Raw genomic sequence first — 25,867 nt, forward strand, 5'->3', positions numbered from 1 at the left:
CCAATCATGTCTGAGTCGGGCCCAGCGGAATCCAAGGTTGTCCCGGACAGGGATCCTTTGTTCGAGCCGTATGTGTCTCCCGACAAACAACCCGTACAAGCCCAAGACTCCCAGGAGCTGGGAGCAGCCGGGAATGGAACCGAAGTCTCCACTTCCACCCCGCCTCTCATCGACCTCAGTGCTCCGGTCGAGACCGAAGCCGACCTCGGGGCAAGGCCGAAAGCGACCGCTCTCCCCTTGATTTCGGTACCCACCCCGTCGGAGTGGGGTGCCAGACCCAGAGAAACTAGAGAGCGTCGTGTAGGTGGGCTCCATCCTCGAGTTTCTATGGAAAGGCGCCGAAGCCTAGGAACCGTCCTGGAGCTCGACAGCAGCCAATCATGGAATTATTGGAACAGGACGCTCGAGCCGACGGAAGAGGACACGTCTCGCCGCGGCGCCCTGAGTTGGGATTACTCCGAACTTGCTCCGTGGAAAGAGCCAACGGAAGTCCCTGAACAAAGTTGGGAGCAGATACAAGGTCGCACCTATGCGGTGGATACCAGCATCTCGGCCGTAACGGGCATGGCCAAGGGGATCCTAGCCGCGAGATCGAGAGTCGTCCAAGGGGACCCTCCTCCTTGGGGCCCCTTGTCCCCGGTGAGTGCAACGAATGAAGCTTCCACGAGCGAACAACCGGGGGCGAGTCGTATGCAACAGTTAGAAGCTAAACTGATGGATATGGAAGAAAGTTTAGCTCGTGCCATCCATTTAATTTCGGCAATGGGAGCAGGGGAAAGATTATCCCCTGAAGAGATGGCGATACAGATAGCTACCCTTCAAAGTGTCATATCCTATCCGGTGGAGGATGCCCAACAGCAGCCGTCACCTACCGGCGAAGGGGGCACCTATCTGGGCGAATCGGGAGAGCAAACCGAGGAACTTCCCGAGCAGCAAGAAATTCCACCGAGAAGGGATGACTCGGTTGAGCCACCCGGAGAGACCCCCACCGAACAACCTAACCAGGAAGGGGATGCGCCCCCAGATGAGACTCCCGTGGAGAGGCCTACAGAAGGTGCCGAAAAGCCAAGTGATACACCGGTGATACCCCCTCTTACTTCTCCTATAGCGGTCCGGCCGGACCAAGAGGGAGCCCCGCGTCAACCGCCAAACACTGTCCCCGTCGGCCAACCTACGGGAGAAGGTCCAATAGCGCCCAGAGGCCAGCCGCTGCTTCCTAGATTGACGACGCCCGGAGGGGCAAGCCCGCGCGGCCTTCCACCTACTCAACCCTCGCCGCTGCGGCCCCTCTTACCTCGACCGCAGCTCACACCGGTGCAGCAGCCTCAGGACCAGCCCGTCTTGCCACCCCCGAACCAACCGGGACGGCCTGCACCACTACGACCCCTCCGACCGCCTCCGCAGCGGCCGATCCCAAATCAACCACACCAACCTACTCCACCTCGACAGCCGCCGCCAACGCCTCCGGTGTTACCCGCTAGACCGAGGATACCGCCACCTGCTCGCCCGCTATTGCAGCCGCCGGCCCAGCCAAGGCCAACCCCGCCAGCGCAACCACGACAACCTCCGCCCGCACCACCAGGTCAACCCCAGCCGGCACCGCCGGCTCGACCGCCGCCAGCACAGCCGGCACCGTTGCCCCTACCGAGGCCCCAGTTACCTCCGCCTGTGCCTCAGGGACAACTAGAAATGCCGATGGACTTTTACCCAGTGCCTGCTCCGAGACAAGACCTCCCGATGGGCTGGGTAAAGCTGGAAGCCACCTTCGATGGGGACCCCTCCAAACTGGGATTTTTCTTAGTACAAGTGGTACAGTTTTTCAACCGTTGGGGGCACCTATTCGGCAGCGAGGCCAGTCAAATCGAACATCTCGGATCTCGTCTACAGGGCAAGGCAGCAGACTGGTATGTAGGACTATACAATGTCGGGGCCCCAGAACTTGATACTCTCCAGGGGTTGGTGGATGCTATTCGAGCCCAATATGAAGACCCCTTAGAGGAAACTAGGGCCCGAACAGAACTGCAAGCCATCAAACAAGGCAGCATGACAGCAAGAGACTATGTTACAAAATTCCGACAATTAGCAGCCAAGTGCCCCAGGTGTGAGGAGTCCACCAAAATTATCCTGTTCAAACAAGGCCTTAACCCGAGACTTTTGGACAGAGCCCTCATGCAAGACAATCCCCCTACGCTGTTAGGGTGGATCCAACTTATTTGTGAAGTGGAGAATCGCATATTAGAAGTCCGTTTGGTTGAACAACAACAACAAACGGGACAAAGAAGACCGTTAACCTTACAGAGGGCGGCACGGGGAACTAGCTACGCCACCCGTGGTGCGAGAGATGCTAGATGGCAACAAGGGCTGTGCCTGCATTGCGGACAGGCTGGTCACTTTGCCGCACAATGCCCTTACCGGCCTGTGCAAAGACCTCCGCTCCAACTACGCCGTCCAACTCCGGCTCAGTTTTATGCGCCCCAACGCCCGACTCCAGCACCCCGGGCGAATAGAGGTCGCGGCACTTCCCAAAGGCCAGCCTCAGAGAGAGGGTTGGAAGCGGAAGAAGTCATGGAATATGATCCCGCTTCCCCAACCGCAGAAGTCAATCCAGAAAGTCCCCAGTCGGGAAACGAAATGGATCTGTCGTAAAAGGACCCAAACGACAGATCCACCAGAAGCCCGTCCCTGCACGGGACCGGCCACCTGGGTCCATTTTATTCATGCCAGTGACTCTACTCAACCCTGAGAGGAAGATGCACATTCGGGTGCAAGCCCTTATTGACTCGGGCTGCTCAAGAGACATTATCGCCCCTGCGTTAGTCAATGGACTAGTCCTACCAACCCGGGATTTACAAAATCCAGTAATCTTTGAACAAATGGATGGTACCAATATGAATCCTGTAACAACGGAGACCATCCCAGTAATCACGGGCATGGGGCAACATTGGGAGAAGAGGTCCTTTGTCATCAGCTCTACTGCCAAGTACCCGTTAATTCTAGGCAGTAGATGGCTATGTGATCACAACCCCTATATAGATTGGGCACAAGGATGTATTACCTTCAGTCACACCAACTGTAAAAATCACCGTTGGAATCAGAACTGGGGCGACGATCCAACGCATAAAGAAAAGGCCCTTCTCACCCAAGAAGAAGTCAGCCAAATACCCGAACCGTACTGGCCCTTTCTAAAGGCTTTCTCGGAGGAGGAAGCGGATACTCTACCCCCGCACAGACGTACGGATTGTGCGGTAGAAATTTTACCCGGAGCCTCACTGCCCAAAGGACGGCTCTATCCCATGAGTCTCCATGAACGTGAAGAGCTTCGAAAATTCATTGACACCAACCTCCAACGCGGATTCATACGCCCGGCCACCAGCCCCCACGCCGCTCCAGTCCTCTTCGTGAAAAAGAAGGATGGCGGACTCCGACTGTGTACTGATTTCCGAGGGTTAAATGCGGTATCCACAAACAACGCCTATCCTATACCGCTCATCCGAGACCTTCTCAACGTCGTGGCCCAAGGTAAGATCTTTACAAAATTAGATCTAAAAGATGCTTACTTCCACGTTCGTATTAAGGCAGGGGATGAGTGGAAAACGGCTTTTAATACGCCCCTCGGACAATATGAATACTTAGTTATGCCTTTTGGTTTGACGGGAGCCCCATCCGTATTCATGTCCATGATAAACGAAATTCTACACGAATTTCTGTACAAAGGGGTGGTGGTGTACCTTGATGATGTGTTAATTTACTCCGACAACGAGGAGGAACATATCCAAACCGTACAGAAAGTATTAGCCACCCTGATGGAAAATAATCTGCCCATCAAGTTGTCCAAATGTGAATTCCATAAAACCGAACTTACTTACCTCGGGTATTGTATCTCCCAAGAGGGTCTGAAAATGGATCCAGCCAAAATACAAGCGATCCAAGACTGGCAAACACCCACCACCCGTAAAGAACTGCAATCCTTCCTGGGTTTTGCCAACTTCTATAGGGATTTCATAGCAAACTTCGCCCAAATCACGCTCCCTTTAACAGACTTGCTAAAAACCAAAGATAAAGGGGACCAAGCTAAGAAACCATCTTCCAAACTGCTATGGACCCCCGATTGCCAGGCGGCCTTCGAATATTTAAAAAAGCAATTTGTAACGGAACCCGTCCTCTCCCACCCCAACGAACAAACCCCTTTCATAGTGCAGGTCGACGCCAGCGATACAGCGATTGGGGGAGTTCTGCTGCAGAAGGGGGAGGATGGGAGGCTGCGGCCTTGCGCTTTCTTGTCTAAAAAGTTTTCGGAGGCGGAAAGAAATTGGAATGTGTGGGAGAAGGAGGCCTTTGCAGTAAAGGCAGCCCTCACTAACTGGAGACATTGGCTGGAGGGGGCGCGATACCCTTTCGAGGTCTGGACGGACCACAAGAATTTGGAGGCCCTCCGAAGCCCGCGCAGACTGAATGCTAAGCAATTGCGATGGGCGGAATTCTTTTCCAAATTCAACTTCACTCTAAACTATCTCCCGGGCAAAACTAACTTTTTAGCGGACGCCCTATCGCGCATGCCCCAACACAAGAGCAAAAGGGAGGAGACTGTCGACACTGTATTCTCACCTACGCAACTTGGGGGCGTGGTGACCACTCGCAGTCGGGCCAAGCTGCCCCTCCCGGCTAACCAAGAATGGAAATCGAAACTCAAAACTGAAGTAGAGAAAGAGGGGGATAGGGCTCCACGAAACAAACTAACCCAATCCCCACACGGGGATTGGCTAGCTGGGAGCAAATTTTATGTCCCAAACAGCCTCAGGCTGGAGATCTTACAGCGCTGTCATGACGCTCCCACTGCTGGACATTATGGGTATGTGAAAACTTTACACCTGATCCAGAGACAATTTTGGTGGCCGGGCATGCGCAAAGACATTTCCCAATACGTTAGTTCCTGCCCTATTTGCCTCAGCGCCAAAACCAGGAAAGGGAAGCCTCCGGGTCTCTTACAACCCTTGGAGACACCAAACAGACCCTGGGAAGTAATATCTATGGACTTTATCACTGATCTGCCTATCTCTAAAGGACATAATAGTATCTTAGTTGTGGTAGATCTGTTCTCCAAGCAAGCTCATTTTATCCCTTGCACTGCTATACCCTCCGCTCGAAAACTAGCGGATTTGTTTCTAAAACACATTGTAAAATTACATTCCTTTCCGTCCAAGGTGATTTCGGATCGCGGCGGACAGTTCGTTGCCAACTTCTGGCGGGAGCTTTTGAAAATGTTGAATATTGAGCAAGGCCTCAGTTCAAGCCACCACCCACAAACCGACGGGCAATCCGAAAAAACAAATCAAATATTAGAACAATTCCTTCGTTGTTACATCAATTTTCAGCAACTTGGCAAGGCCTTCCCTCTGCTGCACTCCCTGTGGAATAATCACTGGAAACGGACCACCCAAAACACACTGGAAAAGGAGGCTGTTTTGTGGGAGGAGAAAAACAAAAAGTGCATCCCCCAGACAAATGGACAGCTTCCTTCCCACCAGGGCTTTTTTTCAGCTGGAACATGGTGGAACGGAGTTCTGGCACCTCTTGAAAACGGTCACATGGCAGAACTATGACAGATAAGGAACCATGCAACTTAAAGCATTCCCACACGCAGGGCTTTTTTTCTGGGAAAAGAGGTGGTGGAACTCAGTGGGTTGCCCTTGGAGAAAATGGTCACATGGCTGGTGGCCCCGCCCCCTGATCTCCAGACAGAGGGGAGTTTAGATTGCCTTCCAAGTGGTGGGCAATCTAAACTCCCCTCTGTCTGGAGATCAGGGGGCGGGGCCACCGGCCATGTGACCGTTTTCACTGAGGGTGATTTAAACTTTAACCCCCCCCCCTTGTTCCAGCTGACCCAAAGTGACGTCATTGTGCGGTCCTGAGTTCCACCACTGAGTTCCACCACCTCTTTTCCCAGAAAAAAGCCCTGTTTTCCACTCGCAGAATCTGAACTAGAAACTGTTCAAGTTCTCTCAACAACTGAACCTTATATGCCCTGTACTAGTTCTGACAGCAGGATTTGAGTCCAGTGGCACCTTAGAGGCCAATAAGCTTTTCAGGGTGTAAGTTTTCAAGAGTCAAAGTTCCCTTCTTCATTCAAAGGGTGCTTTGACTCTCAAAAGCTTATACCCTGAGGATCTTGTTGATCTCTAAGGCATCACAGGACACAAATCCTGCAGTTCTGCTACAGACTAATGTGGCTACCTACCTCAAACTAGTCCAGACAGTTGATGTCAGAAGATTTACTATCACACAACCTTAAAAGAATATGAAAAAGGACACTATTGATTTACGAACATATTTAAAAAACCTCCTTCCCTCCCTCTTCAAATTGGGGGTGGGGGTACTCAAAGCAGCTAACAAAAGAGTTGGTGTAAAGTACCAGGGGTTCTGGTATTTGATGGGCAATGGTCAGCAGGTGAGCAGTAAAGCAAAATTAAGCAATACCAAATACTGGTTCTTATCTCATGGGACAATTGTCTGGGTAGAAGGACTAAGATATAGAGCAGGAGTTCCCAGTCTAGTTGGCCTTGGGGATACTCTTGAAATCTTGAGAATGGGGAATGGACACCACCGCAAAATGATTGCCTTGGGGTGCTGGGGCCAATCACAAAAAGTTCGGAGGTTGCAAATCAAGCATCTGTCTAGAATGGAACAACTGCAGTTGAGTGAGTTCTGAAGAATCGTCTGAGAGCCAGTGTGGTGTAGGGGTTACAGTATTGGCCTAGGATCTGGGACAGCCAGATTCAAATCCCAGTTCCGCCATGGAAGCTTGCTGGGTGTCCTTGGGCCAGTCACACCCTCCCAGTCTAACCTACCTCACAGGGTTGTTGAGAATATAAAGTGGAGGGGAGGAGAACAATGTAAGCTGCTTTAGGCCCCCATTGGGGAGAAACGTAAGAGCTAAATGAATGAATGAATGAATGAATGAATGTGAAGGAAAGGCACAATTGGCTTTTTGCTTTGGGGGAGAGATGTTTTGTTTGAAGAAGTAAATAAGCACCAAAATGCGCACACCATAGTGTCCATGGCCACCAAGCTGGGGATCCCTAATGTGGAAGTTAAAATGGATTACAAACAGGACATGATTTGCTGCTGTGATGCTGCAGCACAGAAGGCCAACACAATTTTAAGTTGCCTTCAAAACACAAGGTGTGTAATGCTGTCCAGCAGCCATATATTGTGGTCTGCCAGATGCTTGACAAAATATCCTGTTTTTGCTGTCACAAAGAGGGAGCGAAAACCTGAGGTTTCCCAAAGCACCTGGTGGGCTGCTGTGGCACAGGCAGGCGAGCCACAAGAAATGTAATGAGCAGAAACTTCGTTTCCAGAATTCAGGAAGTAATTGTTACTTAGCACAGGAGGGGAGCTCAGCATCTGCAACATGTCATTTCTCCATAAGTGGCACCTGAAAGTTTTGGGGCCCAGCCCTTTCTTTGCATCTGGTCACCCTCTGGGTATAGACTTGCTTGTTTCTCAACCAGCCACAGCAGCTACACCTTTAACACCCACTCAGTTATGCAAGCAGGAATAGCTGCTCATGTTTTCCCGCATCCTCTGGAAAGCTTAACTTTTTTTTTTTTGCACTTTGATACACTGTTACAGCAGAAGCGCACTCTGGCCTGTCTTTCTCTGGTCACTTGGCCACAGTAAATCCGCTCCCTCTTTCGATCCAACTCTGGGTTTTTCTTGGACTATGAGAAAGTTTCTTTTTGTTAAGCCAGCTAGTTAAATTTCACTGGGCTACTTTCTGTTCTTTAATAGAGGGCTTTGTAAGCTATTAACTGGAGCTGATCATATCCCTGGAATGCACCAAATGGGGAGGGTTGGTTTCCTCTTAACTTTTCCCAGCCTGGCTCCCCCTCCCACCATTTGTGGTTTCACAGGTGGTTGATGATTTATGTTAATACTCTGAAAAATAGACCATTCACTGGAGCACACGGGACAGACCGTTCCTCTGAGTGGCAGGGCATGGCTTGATTTACCACTTTGCAAAATGTCTCTGGCCAAGGGAACCTTTTGCTGTATTACCTTGAGGAAATGCTGCAGCTACAGAAGATTTTGCATTTGGCGGTGGGGGTAGGGTTCCCGGCCTCCAGGTGGTGGCTGGAGATCCTCCAGAAATACAAGAAGTTTCCAGGTGACAGGGATCCATCCTTCTGGAGAAAACGGTAGCCTTGGAAGGTGGACTCTGTGGCATTATACCCTCTCCTCAAACCCGGCCCTCTTTAGGCTTTACCCCCCAAATCTCCAGGAATTTCCTAACCTGGAGCTGGCAATCTTGAGGGGGGGGGAGTGGGGCACAGTGAGTCCCTGCAGACTTTTGGCTGAGCCTGACACATAAACCACTGTTGCCAGTGAACTGAGAGTGAAGCTGAATACACACCTCACACTTCTCTGTGGCTATATATCCAGTGAGAGAACCATCGTTGGTAGGCAGCGTCAACACGTTTGTCAGCCTATTCTCCCTTTTGACCCCCAGAGAAGCTTCCAAGGAACCTAACCCTGGAACCAATCTCCATGTGGTGTATTGATTATCTCCATTTCAACAGAATCCTGTCTCTCCCCCACCCCCCACTCGATATTTTTGTGTGTTGGCTTAGTCGCTTGGGGTCGAGCCGCTGCGCCCCAGTTCTGTTTGCCAGTTAGAAGTGAAGAGGACGGCATGCTCTCCCTTGTTCTGAAACCCCTTTCTCCCATCCCCGTATCTCCTTGCTAATAAATGGATGTTTTCAGGGCTTTTTTTCTGGGAAAAGAGGTGGTGGAACTCAGTGGGTTGCCCTAGGAGAAAATGGTCACACGGCTGGTGGCCCCGCCCCCTGATCTCCAGACAGAGGGGCATTGAGATTGCCCTCTGTGCCGCTTGGTGGAGCAGTGGGCAATCTGAACCCCCCTCCGTCTGGAGATCAGGGGGCGGGGCCACCAGCCATGTGACCATTTTCAAGAGGTTCCGGAACTCCGTTCCACCACGTTCCAGCTGAAAAAAAGCTCTGGATGTTTTCAACGCACCCGTCTCTGCTATGTGAACCTAACAGCAGAAGCCTGAGTGGGTACCCTATTCCTGACCTGCATGCACATCGGAACATCATACCCCACTTGGCTTTATTCAGTCCTTAAGAACTGCAGGACAGGTGAAAGTTCAACAGGATCAAACCCCCCCCCCACCTCTATGCCAGGAAAAACTGCATCTGCTCAACTACTGCTAAGTTCATACAAAAGTGGCAGGCTGTAACTTTATTTATCCCCCGTCTTTCGCCCAATGGGGACCCAAAGCAGCTTGCTTTGTTCTCCTCTCCTCCATTATATTCTCACCATAACCACCCTGTGAGGAAGGTGAGGCGGAGAGCATATGGGACTAGCCTGCAGTAGCTCAGCAAGCTTCCATTTGACCTTGACTCTTCCAGATCTTACTCTGACACCATAACCATTGCACCAGACTGACTGTCACCTTTGTACACAGATCAGGACCGTTCCAGACAAGATCACATTATTTTACAAAGTGATGCTGTTTCTGCTATGAGTAATGTGAATTTAAAAAAAAACTATTATGCTCATAACAGGGTTTGGAAAAGGTGGGGAAATGCCACCCATTCTCAACTCTTTAACTTATCCTGACTCATTCACTCCTGGGGAGGTCCAAGTTCTTGCCAAGGTGGAAAAATCTATGTCTGGGCTGCACCTTTTCCGATTGCATGACTGAATACAAAAATGTGCCTCTGTGCATCTCTGGGGAAAAAATGTGCTCCTGTTAATTCTCTGGGCTGTTAAAAGCAACAGAACAAGGCCAGTAAAAGACAGGCAATCTTGACTATCAGTTTGTTCATGTATATAACAGGTGTAAAATGGTGTCTAGATGCTATGGCTTGGATATAATCTAGTGCTTCTGCAAGCATATTCCACTTGCAAAATGTGACCCTCTGTCTTCCCCTCAATATGCCTCCCTAATATGCCCCCTGAAATCTTATTCCTGTGGGTTCCCTGACACTCAAGGACAGGATTTCCAGGGGCATCTCAGACTGCCATGGGAAGGGGGAGGCAAGAAAGTTGCACTGTGCGAGTAGACATCTATGAGCCCACAGAAACACTAGCCAGGATCCAAAGCAATCTGTATTTTAGAAGCACCAAACTTCTTACAAAATGGTAGAAATGGTGATGTTTTAAAAAAGCAGATCAGTGAAAAGCAGATCAGTTCCTATCAACATTCTTTGTGTTGTTGTTAGACAAGAACTTAATAATTAGCATATTGAGCATACCATAACTTAAAAAAATACATACATAAAATTGGCATATTATATAAATAGTGTATGCATGTTTTAAATCATGTATAATCATATTGTTTTTAAATTTCCTACTTCAGACTCTATATATTGCAAGACCTAAACCAGGATCTAACCACATTAATTAGATCCTTAAATGTTTGATGTGCTGTTAGTTTAATTAATTTGATCAGATCCCACATCTTAATATACCAGTCTATTTTCCCAGGGGGTTTCTGTCCTTTCCATGTTGGGCAAAAATAGGCTGCAGTCCCATTAATTCATTACATATTCCTTTATGATATTCATCATTGCCAACATAATTAAGCAATAATGTTTCTGTTTAATAAAGACATGCAGTATTTAACAGTTCTGATATAAAGTATATCACCAATTTCTAGAAATGTTGTGTCTAACAATTGTAATACCACATGTAGGGTTGCCAGGTCCAGGTTGGGAAATTCCTGGAGATTTGGGGGGGGTGGAGTCTGGAGAGGGTGGGGTTGGGGAAGGGAGGGCCTCAGAATGGTATAATGCCATACAGTCCACCCTCCAAAGCAGCCATTTTCTCCAGGGGAACTGATCTCGGTCACCTGGAGATCAGCTGTAATTCCGGGAGATCTCCAGCCACCACCTGGAGGCTGGCAACCCTAACCACATGTGATATACAACAAGATCAATGTTGGCCAGAAGACTCTCAGTAAATCTTTTCAAATTTATGGAAGAACTAGAAAAGATCCTTAAGGATAGGGATGTCTCTCTGGGGACCAAGATCAAGATAATCCACACAGTGATATTCCCTATTACTATGCAGAGATGTGAAAGTTGGGCAGCGAAGAAAGCTGACAGGAAGAAAATTTATTTGTTTGAAATGTGATGCTGGAGGAGAGCTTTGTGAATACCATGGGTGGCCCAAAAGACAGATAAGTGGGTTCGAGAGCAAGTCTGAATTCTCCCTAGAGGCTAGAATGACTAAACTAAGGGTATGGTACTTTGGTCACATGAGGAGACAAACCTCAATGGAAAAGACAATAATGCTAGGAAAAAATGGAAGGTGGGAAAAGTGGAAGACCCAAATGGACTCCATAAAGGAAGCCCTGGCCTCCAGTTTGTGTATGCACGCACGCTCACGCTCGCTCATGCTCACGCTCACTCTCACTTTTTCCATGACGGAAGATGCCATGGATCCATGGATAAGGCATTATAATGCAATTTTCTCTTACTTCCAACAGTGAACAGTGAAGTATTTGATTACTGAACGTTTCCATATATCCATATTAAACTTGCACTCTAGATATTTCTTGTGAATATTGATGCTTTTGAAACATACTTATAAAAAAGCAGAGCTGATCATATCAATTTTCCTTTGTCTGGATTATTAGGTAAGAGCTTGATTAATAATTGGTACATTGACAAATGCCTATTGTCAGCTTTTTGGCTGACCCTCGTAGAAGTGTCATAGAGCCAAATTACATGTTACGGCAACCATGGTGCTGACTCAGGGCCACCAATGCCATTTCTAGAGGAGAATTTAGCCATTTAAAAATTTCACTATTTAAAAGGGCCCTTGCAGCAATTTTTAAATGGCTAAATTCTTCTCTAGAATGGCATTGACAGCCACAGGTTGGACCCATGATTTGCTTCCTTTGCACCTGCCTTTCTTTCCAATGGGGACCCCCAAACCCTTACATCATTTTCATCTCCTTCATTTTATCCTCATAACAACCCCGTAAGGTAGGTTAGGCTGGGAAACATTGAGAGGCCCAGCCCAGGAATCTTTCATGGCACAGTGGGAATTTGAACCCAGGTCTCCTAGATCATAGTCTGACACTCTAACCGCTGCACAACACTGGCTCCATTTGAATACTGTCGACAAACCGATAGGGAATTGGTTCCATCATCAAACTACTCTTACCAGTAGGAAGTTTTTAAAGGTTCAAGCCCCTTCTAAATTAAGCCCATTAGATCATTTCAACCTCTAGAACAGCAGAAAACAAGCCTTTGATCTCTTTTTAATGCCTTTATATTTATTTATTTAGGTGCACATATCCCACTTTTCTTCCCAATGGGGACCCAAAGCCGCTTACAACATTGTTCTCCTCTCCTCTGTTTTATCCTTACCACAACAACCCTACAAGGTAGGCTAGGCTGAGACTTGACGAGCTTCCATGGCACAACAGTGACTCATAATTGAGTCTCCTAGACTCCACTACACCAAATGAGCTGTGCAAGAAATTGCAGGTAAAGCTTTTCAAAGCATAGAGACAAGAATTCTCACTAATGTTTGCAAATTAGGGCACAGCACAACACAACACGTAGGCTGGGAAGCTGGCAAGTGGCAACCTGTAGGTGACTGGAGGCAATATTTGGGAGCAGAGTACTGGGTCACTTTCCAATTTTGTATTAGTCATGACTGGAGTCAGAACTCTCAGTTTCCTTCTTTTGCATTTCTGGGGCTCATAGAAACATAATAGATTTTTTAATCATTGCAACAGAACTGAATTTGCATTCATACAAACTGTACTGGGGAAAGAATTGTTCTTATTTCCTTAGAGGTTACTGTGATTTGCTCACCACGATTAGTGGGAAGCCAAGGGCATGTTGGCACTGGCTTGCAGAGAACTTCTCCAGTTTTTGCTGGAGTCAAAATGAAACATCACACTGAACTTTGGCAAAACTTTGCATTTGCAGTGCAAACGTTACAAACTGTACTTTGAATTTGGACTGGAGCATAAATTCCCTCCTTGCAAGATGAGTGGCATTTTGCTTGCTAACTTACTAATGCTAACTAAGGAAAACACTGGAAAAAATAAAGAAGGCAAAGCCAGATAAGCTGTAAAAGTTTGGAAATATAAAAATTCCTTTTAGGATCAAAAATATATAAAATGGGAAAAGGCCTTCCTAGCAATTTCTGTTATCTTTTTTCTTATTGCAATAGGATATTTCCCCCAGAAATGTTTTCCACGCCTGTTTTGACTTGGTTCCTTTTCTTCGTTTTTAAGACTTGCTGTTGCAGTCAGCCTTTTCTAGTTTGGATTAAGTTTGGCAGGCATTCCATGGGAAATCTCAAAAATTATCAAGAGTTAAGCAGTGTCAATAATGCTTGGCATCTGTAGAGTGCTTTCGATGTTCAAACCACTTCAGATAAACTGGCTTGCATTCCACCGCTCTGTTCACCAAAGTTTTGCACCTTCTGCCCATAGAAGAACCATTTAAGTTGGAGGAAAGCTTTTTGGGTCAGAGGAAGGCTCCAGACTTTGTTGAACAGGGGTTGGGATGTAGGCTATTGTCTTTTTACTCCCTTCACAACAACCCTATATGGCAGGCCAGGATGATTATCTCTTGCAATATAAACCTATGAGGCAATCACTTTCCACACAACAGGAATGTCTCCAAACAGATTCTAGCCGTTTCCACACTTCCTTAAGGGATGGTCCATTCACTGAACACTGACGGCTTTCCTCCTTCGCTTCACACGTCTCCAATTTCAAAGTGGTAGCAGGCTGTCTGGCTTCTGTTTTTCAGTGCCTTTTCAGGGACACAGGAAAGTGCGTTCTCAAAAAAGCGCCCCCCAAAATGGAAGCCAAATAGCTTGCTACTATTTTGAAGTCAGAGACGTGTGGAGTGAAGGAGAAAAGCCACCAGTGTTTGGTGTGTGGGCCATCCCTTTAAGGACATGTGGAAATGGCTTCTGTGTTACAGCCCAGGCCTAGCCTGTTGCTGCCCATTGGGTTGCCAACCTCCAGGTGGGGCTTGGTGATCTCTTCGAATTATAACTGATCTCCTGATGACAGAGATCAGTTCCCCTGGAGAAAATGGCTGCTTTGGAGGGTGGAATCTATAGCATTATACCCTAACCCTGCTGAGGTCCTCCCCTCCCCAAATGCCACCCTCCCCAGGCTCCCCCCCACAAAAAAATCTCCAAGAACTTTCTAACCTAAAATTGGCAGCTCTACTGCTGTGGAATTGATTCTTTCCCTTGGTGCCTTTTGATGAAGCTGTGAGCCTCAAACTATTTAAAGGGGCTTATGTGGTAGCTTGAACAGGGTTCAATTTATTTGTTTTTTTCCCTGCTTCAATTACCCATTTTAATCAATGTGTTTTAGTTATTGCAATCAATGATGATTTTTGTTTTCTTTCTGTTTATTTTGAAATTTTCCATGCTGCCTCTCCAGAGAACCAGCTTGAGGCGACATAGAGAGTACAACATAAAAAATATAAAATGCCATAAAAGTCATTAACAATTTTAAAAGCCCCTATTAAAAAAGCTCAGCTGGAGCATAAGACAACATAAAACGCTGTTGTCACCCCTTAGGTCTGGACTGTCTCGGGAGAAAGGCAGGATATATAAATATTCTAAATAAAGTAAATAAAACATTATCCTCACAGACTGGAGACTCCGCTAGCTGAGGTGCTTTGCTCTGATGGAAGAAACCTTCCGTTGGAGGAATGCGCCTCCACTAGAGGAACAGACTGCCCAAATTCAAGCCCTAGCGAGTTCACACCAAGGCACGATTTGAACAGTGCACCTCCTGGATTCCGGACTCATCCTGGTAGCTGCTGCTACTTCTACCTCTTACTAACCCATTTTTCATCATCTTTCAAAGAGCATAATGCTGGAAAAAGTCCATTCTGCTGTGACACTAAACACTGAACTAAAAAGGAGGTCACCAAGTCCTTCTCTTGCTTGCAGTCTAATTTGCTGGGCGTAGGGAGCAATGCTAAGGAGGTCTCCTTATGTCTTTTATTTATCCCCAGGAGAACATTCTTAGAGACGCAGCCATAGATTTGCAAGGGAGGGAATAGGATCCGACTGAATTAATGAGAGCTGCTGAACCATGGCACAAAGATCCTAGGGTTGACAACTGACGGGAAGAAATTAATAGCAGCAACAATGATCAACAATTAAGAACAGCTTGTTCTTCAGAAACCAGCCTATGAGGATTTTTTTCAGAATGGATATAAAATGAATACACTAGAGTATCTGCTGATCAGATGAAGTGGCTCTTGAAGGCCCCCTGCACAGGAGCCGGTTAAAAAAAGTTGGTCATCCTGACCTCCATAGACATCCTAAAGCTGCCATTTGGATTTAATTCTCATTATTGCTGTGCTGTGATTTACCTCTGCATCTGAAACTATCATTCTAGGAAAGTCCTATAGTTAGGGTTGCTGGCTTTTAAAACTGGCCCTGCTCCTTTGCACTTAAAGCATACAGAAGTTTATCAGAGGAGACTTTCCCAATTGTTTTTTTTTAAAAAAATTGTATTAATCCAAATTTAATACAAGAAATGATAAAACCGTACAATACAAACAAGAAAGGGATTAAAATTAAACCATAAAAGACATTATCAAAACCACTCTTGGCAAATTGTTAAAAACCCAAGAATTACAATAAACAAGCATTTAAACTTGGTTGCATTGGGAGAATTACTTCTTTGGCATTTAAAACATCTAAAATTGGTTTCCATATTTCATCATATTCAAATAAAGGGACTGCCATATGCAAGTTGCCCAAAAATGGATTGTGCGTAATCCTACCCATCAAATATTGCTCCCAGATTTTCTGATGCCATTTTTTAAGCAATGGGCCTTTGAGGGATTTCCACTTCCCAGCAATGACCAGACGAGCAGGGGCAACTTTCCCAGTCTTTCCAATCTTTCCCAATCTTGGAGAGAAGCTGTATCGGAAAATGCCAGCTATTAAATTCTGCACATCAAGCTGCTGTTAAGGAGCAGGATTATTTAAAAAGTTGGCAACAGTGTTCCTAATTTGGTTTTAAGTGCACATCTGGTTTCTGACAGCTGGGCTTAATACCTACACTCCTTGCATGTTCTTTCTAAATCTCTGGGTTCCAAACATGTCGCTTCTTTAAACAGAGAAGCACTTTCTACTCTCACCAAAACTTGCCTGGGTTCTTCTTAACTTTGCTTTCCCTGCATTCTAGGCAGTCCTTAAATGGGAGTTAACTGGTTGGGAGTGCAGTAGAAGTGAGCTGTCAGTCTAACACAGAAAGCGGAAATTAACCTCTTAAATGCTTCAGCAGTAGGAAACGCATCTGCCAGTCGTGTCATGCTTGGGCCATTGTGTCTCAGTGGGTTTGAATCCTCAGTGCGGGTCTGGAGGGCCCATTCAGCCCCTAGTCTCCTTCTGGTTGCCAGGCCAAACCTGGTAATCATAGCCCACAGTGAGGCCCAGGGCAAAGAGGATGGAGCTTGGACCAGGGTGACCCAAAGGCAAATCCTGCCCGTCATGAGCGGTGCTTTTTGGAAAGTTGGGCAAGTCACTTTTCCCTTGGTCTCAGTTTCCAGTATGAGAAACCAAAAATTATAGAAACATCCCTGCCTTACTGGGCTGTTGTGATGGCAAAATATAAGGAAGTCTGTAAACTTCCCGAGTGGTGTATTGGTTAAAGAGACTAGAATATCGGCAAGCCAAGTTTGAATCCCCACTCTTCCATGGAAGCTTACTGGGTGACCTCGGACCAGTCACACACTCTAGCCCTCTCAGCCTCACCTACCTCACAGGGTTGTTGTAAGGAGCTTTGTGGAAGAGGGGAGAATGCTGTAAAGCTGCTATGGGTCCCCACTGGAGACAAAGGAAGGGTATAAATTTTTGCGCAACATTGTGCAAAACTCTCGCGAGAAGACGCTATCTTCCGCGGTTTTTGTGCGATATTTCACGATGTTGCGGCAGCAGGTAAGCAGTGTGCAAAGGGCCATGGAGTAAATAAATAAATATGTAAAGTGATTTGCAACTGAAATGCTGTGTGAGGTGATGAATTTCTTGTGTGGACACTGGCATTTTTTTATCTAGCAAATTTATATGCCACTTTTATCCTGTAACAAAAGTTCAAAGCACTTTAAATATAAATTATCAAATTGTCAAATATAAGAATCGTCAAATAAGAATAGTCAAATAAATCATCAAATATAAGAAATATAAGAAAATCATCAAATCATCAAATATAAGAATGTAATCACACAAAATCCTAAACCATTTTGTTCATGTTTCAATGCATCTCCTCTCAGCCCTCTGTCGGTAATAAGAACTTTTTGCATTTATGTAGTCCTTTTTGAGTATTCAGGTCACCTACTAATACTGCTGCTGCTACTACTACCAATTTTTTATAGAATCTCAAAAATTAAAAAACTAAAGACAGGCCCCACTTGCAGGTTTACAGTTGATGTAGCTGTACTCTTTAGGATAACTGTGTCCTAGCCCTGTAGGATGGGGTACATGTCTAACATTGCTTAAGTATACCTAGTGAGATTCCTGGTAAGGCCCTTTCTGCTGCTATTAAAGCCTCTTTTAATGAGTTTCATGCTCAGCTAAGTCAGACATAGTAGCTATAGGCAGACAAGAGGGGAATTCAAATATTAAGCCTCTCTAGATGACTCGAGGAAGTGAGCCACAGTACGTGCCTTAGAACAGGGCAAAAAGGAAGTAGGTCACTAACCAAGCACATAGCAGGACTTGCTCAGCATCCTCACTGAGAATTCCTCAGTGACTTCTCCATCACCCAAATGAGGTTGATTGCAGGTTCAGGAGCAAGTACTTCTTTACTCAACACATAATTAATGTATTTGACTCTGTCACATGATGATAACAGCTAGCTAAAGTGTTTCAGAATTTTAAAGCAGTGGACAAAATGGAGCCTCCATGTGCAAAGGCTGTATACCTTTGGGTACACGATGGCGGAGGATGGCTGTTGCCTTCAGGGCCTGCTGGTGCATTTCTTAAAGGCCTGGCTGCAACTGGATACTGGATAGAGCTTTGGGCAGATCGAGCAGGGCTGCTCCTGCGACTTTGCAAGGAGTGTAATGGGACACTTCTTTCTGACGGCCTGGGGCTTTGGGTCGCTACGCTTTTTGGAAGGCTTGTGGAAACACCGCTGTGTAAAATGGCTCTGGAGCAAGCCACAGGGCTGCAGGGCCCTCTCAGCAGTGCCAACACTGGGCATTGGCACATCCTCTTCCTCCTCTCTCCCACAAACTGGTGGCATCACAGGAAGCACCAAATGGTGGCCTGACACTGATCCTCCTTGATTCTGAGGGGCCATGTGGTCCCCAAGGCACTGGCAGGCTTGCAGGGGCTGGGCTCCGCCCTTGAGGACAGCGGCCTGGCAGGAAATTTCTGTGGAAGTTAAATGGCCGGTCCACTTGTCAGATTGGCCCTGGTCTGTCCTCAGCACCTCCACGTAGAAAAAATAAGAGAACACCCTTGACCAAGTGTAGAGTGCCCTTTTCCTCATTGCCAACAACAAACAGACCTTGTATGTCTGGGACTGGGGCCATGGACCTCCAAGTCAATTAGTGACACTTTCAGATAAGGTCAAGCCCCTAAACCGTGTATTTGGGGAATTAAGCACTATGTAAAGAGATTCGGTGTGATGTAGTGGTTAGACAGTTGGATCTAGGAGGCCCAAGTTCAAACCCCCACGCTGCCTTGGAAGCTTGAGCTAATATGCATCCTCTGCCTAGCCTACATTACAGGGTTGTGGTGAGCATAAAATAGAGGAGAGGAGAACAATGTAAGCCAATCTGAGTGCCTGTTGGGGAGGATATAAATGGAGTAAATAAGTAAAATATAAATGTAAGAATCTTGAAGGACAGGTTCACACAAATACCATGTGGTGGTGACCCCTGCATGAAGAAACGACTAGCAAGTGAATGGGCTCACCGATCAGGCGCATTTAGGAGTGCAGCCCAGAAGCTGAGCATCTGCTTGATATGCTGCAGTTCCAGGTTCAATTTAGTACATAATACTAAAGTCGAAGGACTAAAGGTCTGATTCGGAATGTGGCAGCTTCACGTGGTCAGTTTTCAGTGGAGTTATCCACATATTCCATTGCCAGTCATCAAGTAAATGGAACCCATGCATAGAAAAGGAACACACATTTAAAACCATCCATATATTTCACAGACTCACTTTCCCTTTTTTAGTATATATATATGTGTGTGTTCATATGCATGCATATGAATATTAGGTTTCCTTAAGCTCTCTCCCTCTCACACACACTCCAGGGCTAACAGATGTCTTTTGTTCAAAAGCTTTGTCTCTTAGAACTGTAGTAAGTACCCTATATTTCAAAAGCATGTCGCGCCACAGAACTCTGAAAACAAAACAAAACAGATTCCATCGCTCTATAAGGACCTTTGTTTTTTTCCACTCCCTAAATAGTACTAGTCACTAACACTTTCCTTTGTAAGGAAAGATATATACCCGTGATCGACTAGCAGTCTTTCTTAACTCGGAAAGAAAGAACAGCGTAAAAGTTAAAAGCATGCTTGATGTTCTCCGATTGAAATCAAAAGTACGCTAACATGCTTACTTTGGCTGGATCGTACCAAAACAAAGCAAGGTCCCCAACAACCCTACAAACTCCCGCATTTACAGGAAATACTTTTGCCTTAACCTTTTTTTCTTGAAGCCCCCGTTTCTTCTTTTCAGATTTCCAGTTAACAAAACCTACCACCAATTGAGTCAAGGAACTTAAAAGGGTGAAAGAGACTCTTCCTTACAACAAGCATGAAACCATGTCTTCCTTTTCATTTAAACAACATCTACCAGCCAAGGTAAATTTGCTCATTGGCAACATTTCTTCCAGGCCGACTGAAGCTGCATTTGAGAAACTGGACCCAGAAAACATGTGTGTTGCGTCAAAAATGCATCCTTCTAATGCTGTTAGACTAGCTCGTTACTTACGATATATTAATAATTTTCACTGTGCATTTATAGGAATCATTTGCATGTCAGGTTGGTCACAGTTTGTTTCAAATTATCTATCTATCTATCTATCTATCTATCTATCTATCTATCTATCTATCTATCTATCTATCTATCTATCTATCTATCTATCTATCTATCTATCTATCTATCTATCTATCTATCTATCTATCTATCTATCTATCTATCTATCTATCTATCTATCTATCTATCTATCTATCTATCTATCTATCTATCTATCTATCTACGTCCATCTTTCTGTCCGCCTGCCCGCCCGCCCGCCCGCCTGTCTCTCATTCAATGCTCCACTTCAACACGGCAGTAACGTGAAATTCAACTTACCAACTAAGACACTTCTTTGACCTTCCCCCAGCACTGTCAACCTCACCCAAAACAGCGGCAGAGAATTGCCCTTCAGGTCGGAATCCCCACGCCGGACAGCTTATGCCATGAAACTTTCTCCCCTGGCCGTGCAAGAGAAGCACCTACAGATCGTGGATTCTTTGCATGGAGGCGAGTTGCCTTCTTTCCTGCTGCACTGAGTAATGTAGGTGTGGTCTTTTTGAGGTTGTGCAAGGGGAAAGGAATCCTTTTTTGAGCTGCAAAGGCGAGGGGGAGGAGGAGGAAAGGAAGAGTAGAGTTTCACCCGGCTGGTTTTGCAGCCTGCAGAAGAGCAGGAGGGAGCCTGCAGAAGATGCTGATGCCCGAGGTTGGCGTGGCAAACGCAGCATATCCCCCTCCTCTCCCTCTTTCCTCAGGACAAGGGGTCCCACTCTTTCTTGGCAGATGGCACTTGCTCAGCTGGCCCATGAGAACCATCTGCTGTAAGTCACAATTTGGGTGCTGCCCAGTGTAGGTGTTAGCTGCCACTCTCTGGAGCGCATGATGCTTTGTGGTAAGGAGTGCATTGGACAGATGATGGTTTCATTCCTTTTGATCTTTGTAGAAGCTTCAGAGTAAGTGGTGCTTTTACAAGGGAACTTGAGCAAAAATGACAGGTCTCTGCCCCAAAGAGCTTTCATTACAAATGCCAAGAATAGATGGGACCATGTGAGGGCCACTGGAGATGCAGCAAAGGAGGAAAGGGTAGTGACAAAGTCAGAGGCTTCATTTCTGTTGGGAGAAGAACCTGCCCTATGAAGACAGGCCTCTGAAAAGACTGTCTGAACTAAGGAATGGTAGCCACCTTTCCCCTCCAACATCTGACAGAGCCAGGGTGATGCACTGTTTCAAGTGTCAGATTAGGACCTGAGAGACCTGGGTTTAAATCCCCGATCTGCCATGGAAGCTTGCTGGATGACCTTGGGCTAGTCACAATCTCTCAGCCTAACCTACCTCACAGGGTTGTTGTGAGGATGAAATGGAGAAGATAATGATGTGAGCCACTTTGGGCCCCTGTTGGGGAGAAAGTAAAGGATATAAAACAATAGAATTAAAAACTTGTGGGCTAAGCAGCAGCTTTTCCCAATGAAGAAATGGTATGAGAAGCTTTGCCTGCTGGATTTCTACCTGTCACATGGCTGTTTGTTTATTGAAGAGATTTCTGTGCCATCTCATCAGAGTCCTGCTTGAGGAATTTTATATTAATAAGTTATCAATATTAAAAATCCCCCAAGCCATCCATTTAAATGGAGAGGTATTTAAGAAGACATGAGCGGAAGAACCAAACGGCAGTGGAGGTCCCAAACAACTTTTCCCAGCCAGCCAACCACTTTCACAAACATCAGTACCTGAACCTGAGGCTTCCTGGGCTGTGGTCCATCACCCCTCAAGGCTGCATAAGAAAGGCTCAACTGCCTGTACTGGGCTCTCAGGTTCCTTTGCTCCACCCAGCCTGGTGACCCATCAGTTCCCATTGGTCTAATCTCACCTGCCTATAAATGTTTGTAGGTCTCGCCTGGATCTTTGACTGGGGAATAAATAGCATCTGTCTTTGTGTGTAATGATTTCTAGGTGCTTTCCAAGGGCATCCACTTCCCTGCATTATTGATTTTTCCCTCAGGCCTGGTCTACTTATGCAGCAGAATGAGATGGCAAAGTCCTGAAGTAATAGGGTTATGGGTGCCATCTCCAGTTTGGAGATTTAGAAGAGGAGTTTGGAGAGGGAAGTGACCTCAGTGGAGTGCAAAGCCATAGAGTGATTCTGCACACGTTGGATAATGCACTTCCACTCCTCTTTATAGATCATTTGGAACGGATTTTTTTGCATGCGGAACAAAAAATCCACCTCAAACGACTGATAAAGTGCATTGAAAGTGCATTATCCAACGTGTGCAGAAACAGCCATAGACTCCACCCTCTGAAGCTACTATTTTCTCCAGGGGAACTGATTTTTGTCATCTGGAGATAAGTTGTAATACTATGAGATCTCCAGCCCCCTCTTGGAGGCTGGCAAACCTAGATAGGGTAGACTGCACAACTTCAGACTACCGGAGAGGGCCAGGATTGTTATTGTGAGTCCATTCTTCTGCTACATAAAATGACCTTTGGAAGTAAAAAAAAAATAGCACTTCAAGGTGTGAGCTGAGCTCAAACACTTCTCCCCCCAATTATTTGTTTATTTGGAGAATTTATATGCTGCCTCTCCTGCTTTTACAACATAAAAGCAACATAATAGAATGATAAAACAGCAACAATTATCAACAATAAAACAAGCCATCAAAAGAATCCAGGGTCATAAAAAAACTATGTTCAGTGATTAATGTCCTTAAAACAATACTTAGGTTACAGGCAATAAAAACAGCTTGAAAAGAGGGAAGCCATTAGTTAAAAGCCTGGGCACCTTCAGGACTGTAAGGTAGGTACCAGATGAGTTTCAAGGGGGAAGACATTCCAAAGCCAAGGTGCCACCACTGAGAAAGCTGTGGCTCTGTTCACTACTAGAGATGGGCACGAACTAGAAAAAACTGAACCACGTGGTTTGTGGTTTGTCAAATTTCACGAACCACGAACTTTCATGAACCTGCCCCCAGTTTGCGAACAGGCGGACTCTGGGTCAGCAGAAGGTCACTTCCAGACCAGCAGAAGGTCACTTCCAGGTCAACAGAAGGTCTGCAGGAAGTCCATCCCCTGTTGCCTAGGAAACTGATTGATCAGCAGCAGGCTGTCTGCAGTGACGAACCAAAAAACGAACCAAACGAACCAGCCTAAAGTTCATGGAGGTTTGTCAGAAATGGGATCTGACGAACTGCTGGTTCACGAACCACGAACCGGCTTGGTTCGTCATGAATTTTGGTTCATATTTTGGTTGGTGCCCATCTCTATTAACCACCTGCCTCATTTCTGCAAGCAGAGCCAGAAGGAGCTAAGGTTGTCAGTTCTGGGTTGGGAAATTCTTGGAGATTTAGGGAATGGAGCCTGGAGAGGGTGGGGTTGGGGATAAGAGGGGCCTCAGTTGAGTATAATGCCATTAAGCTCATCCATCCTTCAAAGCAGCCATTTTTTCAGGACAGCTGAACTCTGTTGTCTGGAGTTCAATTGTAATTCTGGGAGATCTCCAGCCACCACCTGGAGGCTGGCAGCCCTACAAAGAGCAGCACTTGGGAAGAGAATTTTAACTAGTAAGAACCTGCACTGAACTGCGTCTGGAAGTAGATAAGCAGCCTGTGCTGATACAATGAACATTAAAAATGTGATCCATCCCTGCAGCCCACCTGATAAAATCAGCACAGAGGTCCTGCCCCTCCCCAACCCCGCCCTCCCAAGACTCCACCCCCAAATCTCCTGAAATTTCCCACCCTGGAGATGGCACCCCTGTGCTTTCAGAATCTGTACATGTGGCCTTCAGAATAATTTTGTTTTCTTTGTAAACCCTAAAAAACCCCTGCTTTCTAATTAGAAATAGCTGGTCAGAGCAATCTGGAAATTTCAGCTTGGCAGTGTCCTTGGTCCTCCTGACTCAGACTTGGACCTAAAAATTGTTTTCCTCAATTCCAATGCTTGGAACGCAGGAGGAAGATTGCCACAGCCCTAGTTAAATCCTCTCTCGCTTGTGGTCTCTGTCTACCAAAGCAAGAGGCTGCTGCCTGTTCTGGGCTCAAACCCACAGATGTGTTCCACAAACAGTGGCTTCCTTCCCGCCCCACCAAAAGAAGCAGCTTTCCTAGGAAGGTTCCAGTTACTGATAGTATTAGAGACTGTATAGTATCGAGAGGCCCGAACTCCGGGATTATAATGTGGGATTTGGTAAAAGACATTTTTAATATTGTTGCTTTCACGTTGATTAATGGCTTAAAATGATGGTGTCGATCTAATTGTGTGTGCGTCACAGCCTCATTTTCATTAAAAGATGGGCTTGGTTGCAATTTAGTAAGGGGCGCTACCAGTGGCTGTTGCCCCCCCCCCCCCGCCTGCTAACACTCCTTGCTCCCCATGCAGCCATAAACACAGAACTGCCAGCTACCCGTGCCTGGTAAGGCTTCCTGAAATTTTGCATGGTTATGAGAGTTTTGGAAGCCCTATTGGGCCTGCATGGCTTGCTGCACTGTTTAAAAATACTGCTGGTGGTGGGGAAGAGGAGAGTGAATGGTCCTGCCTTGAGGTTAGTAGGGTTACTAACCTCAAGGTGGGACCTGACAGTCTCCCCTAGTCACATCTGATCTCCAGACTACACAGATCAGTTCCCATGGAGGAAATGGCGGCTTTAGAGTGTGGGAGTCCTCATGTGACCTCACCTCACCTCACTGAGTTCCAGCCTCTCCCCAAACTCTTCCCTCTCCAGGCTCAGTCCCTAGATCTCCAGAAATGTCCCAAGCCAGGGTTGGCTACCCTGTGGACCAGGATAAGGGCAGGGGGCCAGGTGAGGCAGGGGAGGTGGCAGCAGTGGGGGTGGTATGGGTGGATATTGTGGTGCAAATGGGAAATGCATCACATGCACATCCCAGGAACCTCCTCATGCATGCCCATTGTTCTCGCTGGATCTCTCTTTGAAAAATCCAGCTTGCAAAAATTCAGATTAAAGCACTGAAAATGTAGCTAACTTTCCTCCAGTTTGAAGTTTTGGCTAAGTTGCCTCAGAAAAAAAAATGCTTGGAAATGTGGTTGAGAGATTCCTTCAGTATTTCATGCCAGCTTTGGTCTAGCTCCTCTGACTCATACTCTCCCCTCTTGCAGATGTTCGAAAACTGACAGTCTGTAGATTCAGCCCTTTCATTAAACGAAGTGTTGGTTCAGGATCTGTCTTATCCCTGTGGCTTAGGTTGGCTGGTTTGTTCTGCTACAGGGCACAGGAGAAAGCCCAGGTTCTTCTCCTCTTTCTCCCTTTCTCTTATCCTCTCTCCTAAGGGATGAGAGAAAGGTGTGCCTTTGCTTTGTTTTTGCTCCTTTTGATTGGCTGCGCCAACTGAGCCAAAGTTGAGCACACCCTTTGTTTTCACACATACGTGTTTCTCCCATGATTCAAGCGGGGGCGGGGGCGGGGGCGGGGGCGGGGGCGGGGGCGGGGGGAGGATCTTTAATCACATTGTTTTCCTGAGGTTGCTTCTGCCCTGAGATGCCGGCATCTCAGAATGGGTAAGGAAGGATTGCTAACCTTTCTACCACTCTTTGCTCTTGCTTCTTTAATAAAAACTTGTTCTGCAGATATTAGCATATCCCTGCAATGAAATGCTGTGGCTGATTTCAGCAGATCAAGTTGGTAGTAGATACAAGCACAGCCCCCCCCCCCCATATTTTGGCAAAGGATGCATAGCCTGGCAGTGACTATATGAATGCTCAAACACTGGTTTGACTCATGTCCGGCTCATCATGTCACTCATGCAAGCTGTTTGTTCATTGATTGGTTTTTGAGTGCCCAGCAGATTGCTTCACCATATTCCTTCCTAATAGCTTTTTGCGCATATGCATTCACACAGAGCCT

At 46.4% G+C, this 25,867-nt stretch overlaps 1 protein-coding gene across 1 annotated transcript in view; it reads right to left on the reverse strand.

Moving 5' to 3' along the window:
- Positions 1–20,522, reverse strand: part of GJB3 (gap junction protein beta 3) — a 33,094-nt gene extending 12,572 nt beyond the window's left edge. Inside the window, exon 1 of the mRNA XM_054999134.1 lies at positions 20,353–20,522. The gene's annotated coding sequence lies outside the window, so the exon portion shown is untranslated. The remainder of the gene's footprint in view (positions 1–20,352) is intronic.
- Between the last annotated feature and the right edge of the window lie 5,345 nt (positions 20,523–25,867).

Source organism: Eublepharis macularius, chromosome 15 (assembly GCF_028583425.1).
Source record: "Eublepharis macularius isolate TG4126 chromosome 15, MPM_Emac_v1.0, whole genome shotgun sequence".
In the NCBI taxonomy this organism is placed as follows: Eukaryota; Metazoa; Chordata; class Lepidosauria; order Squamata; family Eublepharidae; genus Eublepharis; species Eublepharis macularius.